General features: G+C 44.0%; 1 pseudogene; it reads left to right on the top strand.

Annotated features, from left to right (window-relative positions):
* The first annotated feature begins 578 nt into the window (after positions 1–578).
* On the top strand, positions 579–2022 carry LOC114114590 (nuclear transcription factor Y subunit gamma-like; annotated as a pseudogene).
* Positions 2023–7609: the final 5587 nt, after the last annotated feature.

The following is a 7609-nucleotide window of genomic DNA, read 5'->3' as shown; positions in this document are numbered from 1 at the left end:
TAAAGAAAGTTTCCATATACACTACCCACACCAGTTTTCATGATTATTAGCATCTTACATTAATATGATGCATTTGTTATAATTAATGAACCAATTGGTAGATTATTATTATTAGATTTGTGTCTTTAACATTTGCTTTTCAAAACTGATATTATATAAGGATTTTCATGCAATAAAGCAGCACTTAAATAAGCCTAAAGTTAAAGAAAGGAAGTCATAGTATGCTCATATGATCATAGTCACAGATGCCTCTTGAGAAGGCCAGAAAAATGGTCCTTGCCCTTATTTCAACTTAAAAGAATCACTGTGCAAGGCGCCAAGGGAGGGGGAGAGTATAGAGGGGACGTGGCGCAAACAGCATGGCTGCCCCCTTGTTTGTAGCCCGGCTTCTTGCGCTCTCGGTTCTTGGTTCTCTATAATGCGGGCTTCCCCGCCTCACCCCCGGTTCTCGCTCTCCGTTCTTGGTTCTCGGTTCTCAGTGATGCATGCTCCCCACATCCCTCCCCATACTGCCCCTCCCCATACTGCCCCGCCCTGCTGCCCAAGTACTGAGGCGGCTCCTGCTGGTGTTTGTCAGAATGTCCCCAGGATGAGGATTTGGTGGTGCTAGCAGCAGTGGTGCCCAGCAAACTCTGTATTCCTTCTGGCCTCGTGTCACGGGAGAAATCTGGAATTTAACAGCGAAAGATTTCTGAGTACGGAAACTCCCACTGGCTCATGATTATGAAACTGGCCGGCGATGTGAAGATGATCAGTGCAGAAGCCCCTGTGTTGTTTGCCAAGGAAGCCCAGATTTTTATCAGAGTTGACTCTTGGGGCCTGGATCCACACAGAGGAGAACCAGCGCCAGACTCTTCAGAGGCATGACATTGCCATGGCAATTACAAAATGTGATGAGTTTGACTTTCTCACCGATGTTGTTCCGAGAGATGAGTGGAAAGCAGCAAAGTGTCAGGAGGAGCTGCGCTGGTATGTGACTCTTGCTGAGCCAGTCCAGGACTGCTTCAGGTTGGCTTAGCAGCCCACTGCTGACCAAGTCCGGGGGCAGCAGCAAGGCCAGCAGACCACCAGCTCCACAACCACCATCAAGCCTGGGCAGATCATTGTTGCACAGCCTCAGCAGGGCCAGGCCACACCTGTGGCCATGCAAGCTGAAGGAGGTCAGCAGGTCCAGGCCCAGCCACACGGTCAAGCCCAGCAGGCCCAGAGCAGCCCTGAATGGACCATGCAGGTGATGCATCCGGAACACAGGCAAGACCCAGCAGATCCTGGTGCCCCTGCCTGGCGGCCAGCTGCAGTGTACTCGCTTAGCCCAGCCTGTAAGGGGGCCCTTAGGCACCCCACGTGGTGCAGGGACAGACCCATACGCATGCCACCAGTGCTCACAGATCACGCAGAGGGAGGGCCAGCAAGAGCAGCAGTTCAGCCACTTCACGGATGGACAGAGGAACAGCGTACAGCAAGCTCGAGGCTCAGAGCCAACTGGAGACACAGCCTCCAGGGAAGTGGAAGCCAGGAAGTTCCAGAGACCTGGAAATGCAACACCCCCGCACCTCTTCCCTGCTCACCACACATACCCTCTCCCTACACACACCACAGTTGCCTCCCGTGTTGGTTGCTCCCAGCCCCAGCAGAGCCCCACTTCCCCTCCTCCCTCCATTGCCTTGCAGTGGGTGTTGGTTGGGTTATCCAGGGCCCCAACCAACTCCAAGGCCTATAGGAAGCTGCATGCCTCTCTCCCCAGGGTGACCTCACTCTCTCCTCACCCCTTGAAACAGCTCTACCAGATCCAGCGAGTCACCATGCCTCCCAGCCAGGAACTCCCCTAGCTGGTGTTCATCCAGTCAGCTGTCCAGTGCTCTGGCAGGCAGAGCCCCCAGATGACCCGTGATGGAGGGCCTGAGCTGGCAACGCCAAGGACACCCAACACAATTTTGTGCCATTTATCCCCAGATGGTGGGCACTGCCTCCCTCCACACAGGACCCTGTGGACCTCAGCGCCTCCTGCAGGCTAGGTCTCTGGTGTACTAGGTCCCGTGCTTGAGGGCTGAGATTTTCCAACAGAAAGATGGAAGATGCAATATTTTTTATTTCCTTTTTCTCCCTTTTTTTTTTCCTCCAGGTAATCAATATTTCACTGTGTTGAGCTGTGTGTCCAATGCTATGATATGAAAATATTGAATAGCATATTTATGACATTTTCTCAAAGAGTGTGGCTGAAGAAATATTTCTTTTCTTTTTCTTTTTTTGGTTCTTACCGCCACTTCTTTTAGGAGTAGATCTCCTCAGGGCTGTGTGTAATCTCCTGACTCTTAAACAGCTGTTGCCTCAGGATTCACCACCTTGTTCTGCCCTCAGGTAAAATTAGGTGATGTGTGTAGCTTCCTTTCCGCTAGTGCTCCTCTCCCCGGGTCCCTGGTCCTGCCCCAGAGCTCCATGGCTTTGCATTCAGAGGCGGTGGGAACATTCCTTGCATTTAAGAGACTCATTTGCCATGGAGAGTGGATGGTTTCATTCCCAAACCCTTCTCTTCCAGGGACCCAAGGAGACTAGAACTTTGTGTATTTGCCCTCTCCCCCACGCCCCTCATTTTTAACTTTATTTTTTAAATACATTGAAATTTGTGACAGCCTCCTTTGCTGCATGGACTTCAAACTGCATGAAATGCAATAAACCTCATTTTAGATTAAAAAGAGTCAATGTGGAGGATAATGTACAAGATGGCAGAATTTGGAAGCATTCTGTTTTTAGGAAATGCCCATTAGCAATTACTTAACATTTTTCACTGTTACTGCGGAGAATTGACTAGTCTGTTTTCCAAAATATGTTGTCCTTTTCTTCTTATATTTTTGTTTCAATTCTGCCAGAAGTCTTCTTTTTCTAATTTTGAATTAAAATACTTTAAAATGACTTATCTTAATTTTCTTTTCCCCCTGCTATAATCTTTAGAAGTTATTGCCAAACAGACTTGCAGTCCTTCTTGGATTGTCCTTTTCTACCTCTTGACTAGTTTCCTAATCAGCTCTCCTGGGAGCAGTTTACTGGCTGAGGGATACTGTTTAGGACTACTGTCCTAAAAAAATTGAGAAGATGAAGATTACCTTTTCAGTTTTTCTTTTTTCCTGCTTTGGTTTCCTCAATTCCCAAGTGTGGTCCATTTATCTCTATGATGGACTCCAGTGATCCCTGCTTCCAGGTATTTCTCTCCCTTTGTTTCTAAATCATAGAATATGGCAGTTTTGAGGGGAAGTTGTTTCTGTGATTAAGCTAGAGAAGATTGTGGATTCCTGGCAGACTTTCTCTCTCTTGGCAGCTTTGATGAAATAAATTGCAGTGGTGAAGAGGCCCACACGGCCAGGAACTGGGGGTTGCTTCTGGTCAACAGTCAGTAAGGAATTGAGGCCCTCAGTACTGCAACGATTATTCCTGCCAATAGCCATGTAAGTAAGCTTGAAATTGAATCCTTCCCCCACTGAGCTTCTGGTTGAGACCCTAGCCCTAACCAACATCTTGGTTATAGTCACATGAGAGATCATGAAGCAGAGGACCAAGCTAATACACATCTGTATTTCTGACCCACAGAAACTATATTGTTTCAAGTTGCTAAATTTTGGGCCATTTTTTTTAACACAGGAATAAATAACTAGCATACTAAGGGTTCCTTCACTTTGAAGAATGTGATGAGTCACAAACAAGTCACTCTTTACTCAAGATAATAAGAATAACATATAATTATAAAAATTCAGACTTCATGGCCCCTGAATAGAAGAGATATTTTTAGTCTTTTTTACAGTGTTACAGCGAAAAAGAACTAAAGAGCCTCTTGCTGAAAGTGAAAAAGGAGAGTGAAAAAGTTGGCTTAAAACTCAACATTCAGAAAATAAGATCATGGCGTCTGATTCCATCACTTCATGGGAAATAGATAGGGAAACAATGGAAATAGTGACAGACTCTATTTTTTTGAGCTCCAAAATCACTGCAGATGGTGACTGCAGCCATGAAATTAAAAGATGCTTGCTCCTTGGAAGAAAAGTTATGACCAACCTAGACAGGATATTAAAAGGCAGAGACATCACTTTGCCAACAAAGGTCCATCTAGTCAAAGCTATGGTTTTTCCAGTAGTCATGTATGTACACATGTGAGAGTTGGACTATAAAGAAAGCTGAGCACCGAAGAATGGATGCGTTTGAACTGTGGTGTTGGAGTAGACTCTTGAGAGTCCCTTGGACTGCAAGGAGATCCAACCAGTCCATCCTAAAGGAAATCAGTTCTGAATATTCATTGGAAGGACTGATGCTGAAGCTGAAGCTCTAATACTTTGGCCACCTGATGTGAAGAACTGACTCATTTGAAAAGCCCCTGATGCTGGGAAAAATTGAGGGTGGGAGGAGAAGGGGACGACAGAGGATGAGATGGTTGGATGGCATCACCAACACAATGGACATGAGTTTGAGTAAGCTCTGGAAGTTGCTGATGGACAAGGAAGCCTGGCCTGTCTGTCGGACATGACTGAGTGACTGAACTGAACTGAAACTTAACACTTAAACTAACACTTAACACTTAAACTAACACTTAACTGAAAGTGTTAACAGTAAGAGATCTCAGAGGTGATATGGTTAATATTTCTTTAGTATTACATAGAAAACAGAACTATTGATTTTTCCTCTAAAATTGGTTTTACTCCCAATATTCTTTATATTTTGAAAGCCCCTGGCACTCAGCCTGTAAGCCTGAAAGATCAGAAGTTTAGGAGTCAGCCTTGATTCCCTCCTCTTGGGTGTCTCTGCAGTTCCCTCCTCTTATGCATGCATGCTCAGTCATTCAGTCATGTCTGACTCTTTGTGACCCCATGGACTATAGCCTGCCAGGCTCCTCTGTGCATGGTATTTCCCAGGCAAGATACTGGAGTGGGTTGTTATTTCCTACTTCAGGGGATCTTCCCGACCCAGGGATTGAACCCAATGCAGGAGTTTTGGCAGGCAGATTCTTTATCACTGAGTCCTTTCTCTTTACTGCTGAGTCCCTCCACCTAAATAACACATCACCAACAAGTCTACTAATTCTGACTCTAAAATACGCCTTAAATCTGTCTACTTTTTCCCATTGCCACCACGCTGATCTAATTTATCTTGTTTCTCACTTGGAACTGCTACCAAGTGAGAGCAGTTTATGGTAGGCTGCATAATACTTCTCCTCCTATCTCCCCAAAGATGTGCTGTGTTAATGCCCAGAATCTGTGAATATGTTACCACGCATGGCAAAAGGGACTTTGCTGATGTAATTAAGGTTATAGATCTTCAGATGTTTACATTATCCTGGATTATCTGGATGGGCTTAAAGGCAAAGAATATTTCTTGGCTGAGTCAGAGAGATGTAATGGAACAAAAAGGAGCCTCCAGGAAAGAATGCAGTCCTGACGAATGTAGCTTAGTGAGACACGTCAGACATCAGACCTGGAGAACTGTAGGGCAGTAAACTTGTATTGTTTCACCCACTAAGTCCGTGATAGTTTATTCTAGCAGCAATTGAAAACCAATACAATTTCTCTGAATTCTTCCTAAGTATTCTTCTAGCTCTTAAAACTCTTCTCCACGGGATAGCCAGAATGAACTTAGAAAACAAAAAACAAACCGATTTTGGGGCTTCTCTGGTGGTCCAATGGCTAAGATCCTGTGCTCCCAATGCAGGGGACCCAGGTTTGATCCCTGGTTAGGGAACTAGATCCCACATAGCCACAATGAGAAGATCCTGCGTGCTGCAACTAAAGATCCCACGTGTTGCAACCCAGATTGAAAATCCCGAGTGCTGCACCTAAGACCTGGTGCAGCCAAAGAAATTAAAGAAAAATTATATATATATATTTTATTTTGTTTGTTTGTTAGTCGCTCAGTTGTGTCCGACTCGTTGTGACCCCACAAACTGTATGTAGCCTGCCAGGCTTCTCTGTCCATGGAATTCTCCAGGCAAGAATACTGGAGTGGATCGCCATTCCCTTCTCCAGAGGATCTTCCTCACCCAGGGAGCGAACCCTGATCTCCTGCATTGCAGACAGATTTTTTCATATTTTAAAAAACAAAACAAAATTTTGTCAGGTGACTTCCCAGTTGAAACTCCTTTCCATTGTGCTTAGAATAAAGTCCAAGCTCTTTTCTGTGACCCGGAAGCCCTGCATGCCCAGTCTCTCCAGTCCTGAAGTCAGACCTCCTCTTCCATCTCACTGGCCTTTTGATTCTCTGAACTTGTTAAGCAGTTTCACACCCTGGGGTTTTCACAGATGCTTAGCTCTCTTCACATGCAATCTCCTTCTCATTCTTCAAATATCTTCTTAAATGATGCTAATAATATTTAATGATGTTAGAGAGGCCAAAGTGGCTTTTTCCTCACTATCCAACTTAAATATGCTCCTTTTTTCTTTATTTTACATTTTAAAAACTATTTCCTTCATAGTACTCTTCTTAACACAAAATCATGTTTGTTTACCTTTTGCGTATTTATCGTCTATTCTCTCAAGTAAACTCTGGACTCCAGGGAAACAGGGATCATATTTATTTTTGTATTCTCAATACCCAGTGTGCTGTCTAGCACATAGTAGGTGCTCAATAAATAGTTTTATGAGTAAATAAATGGATATTGCTTCAATGGGATGTTTGTAGACACTTTTCCAGGGAAATGGTCTTAGAGTCAAACACGTTTGGGAAATTCAGAATTAAGCACAGTTAAATAGATCTTTTTACTGCTAGACTGTGCTGAGGCTTTAATTTGCAAGCAGATTATTCACTGCTAATGGGTCATCAGTCTCTAAATGGGAGCAACTGTTTGTAGCTTTTCTCCTGTTTGTTTGATCTGGAATTTCTTTTGCTTGGGGCATCTCTTAGGACAGGTATTCTGTGATATGTCATTTGGCAAATGCCAATGTATTTCAAGATCCCCACTTTATTTTTGGGGTGTGCATCTTGCAGCATGTGGGATCTTAGTTCCCTGACCAGGGATCAAACTTGCGCCCCCTGCATTGGAAGTGTGGCATCTTAACTATCGGACCAGGGAAGTCCCAAGATCATCACTTTCTAGACAGAGAAACTGTGGCCCGGGAAGATCCTCTGCCTTGCTGAGGTCTATTCTGTGAGTTTTTGTAGCAGTCAGGGCTTTCATCACAGTCTACATTTTTAAGAATGTCTATAGCATCTTTAAACAATTAGCTGAATCAATAAGAAAAGTATTGGTCTAGAGTGAAAATTATAGATGAGAGTTAGATCAGACTATATCAAGAAATTTGGCCTTCTTTGGAAACTGCCATTTTTTGATAAAATACTACAACAGAAAAAAATCTATTCAAATCCCATAATTTTAAATTTTAAAATGCTACCACACCCCTTAACGCCTGCCCAGATCAAAACAAAAATTCATACTATCTAGATTGCTCTAGCTGCCCAGGAGAGGAAGAAATCAGGCAAGGTCTGACTTTTATTTACTTCCCTGATTGCTATGTTCTTGTGGAAATTTTTGTGTGGGAATTCTGAGAGTGTCTGAGAGTAGAATCCAGATGTTCACTTTCAACATAGGGAATGAGTTGAGTGTTTAAGTGCCTGGCTTTGGAATCTTACAGCTGTG

Source organism: Ovis aries, chromosome 4 (genome assembly GCF_016772045.2).
Source record: "Ovis aries strain OAR_USU_Benz2616 breed Rambouillet chromosome 4, ARS-UI_Ramb_v3.0, whole genome shotgun sequence".
NCBI lineage: Eukaryota > Metazoa > Chordata > Mammalia > Artiodactyla > Bovidae > Ovis > Ovis aries.
Note: the sequence above shows the minus strand (reverse complement) of the source record. Positions and strands in the feature narration are given on the sequence as shown.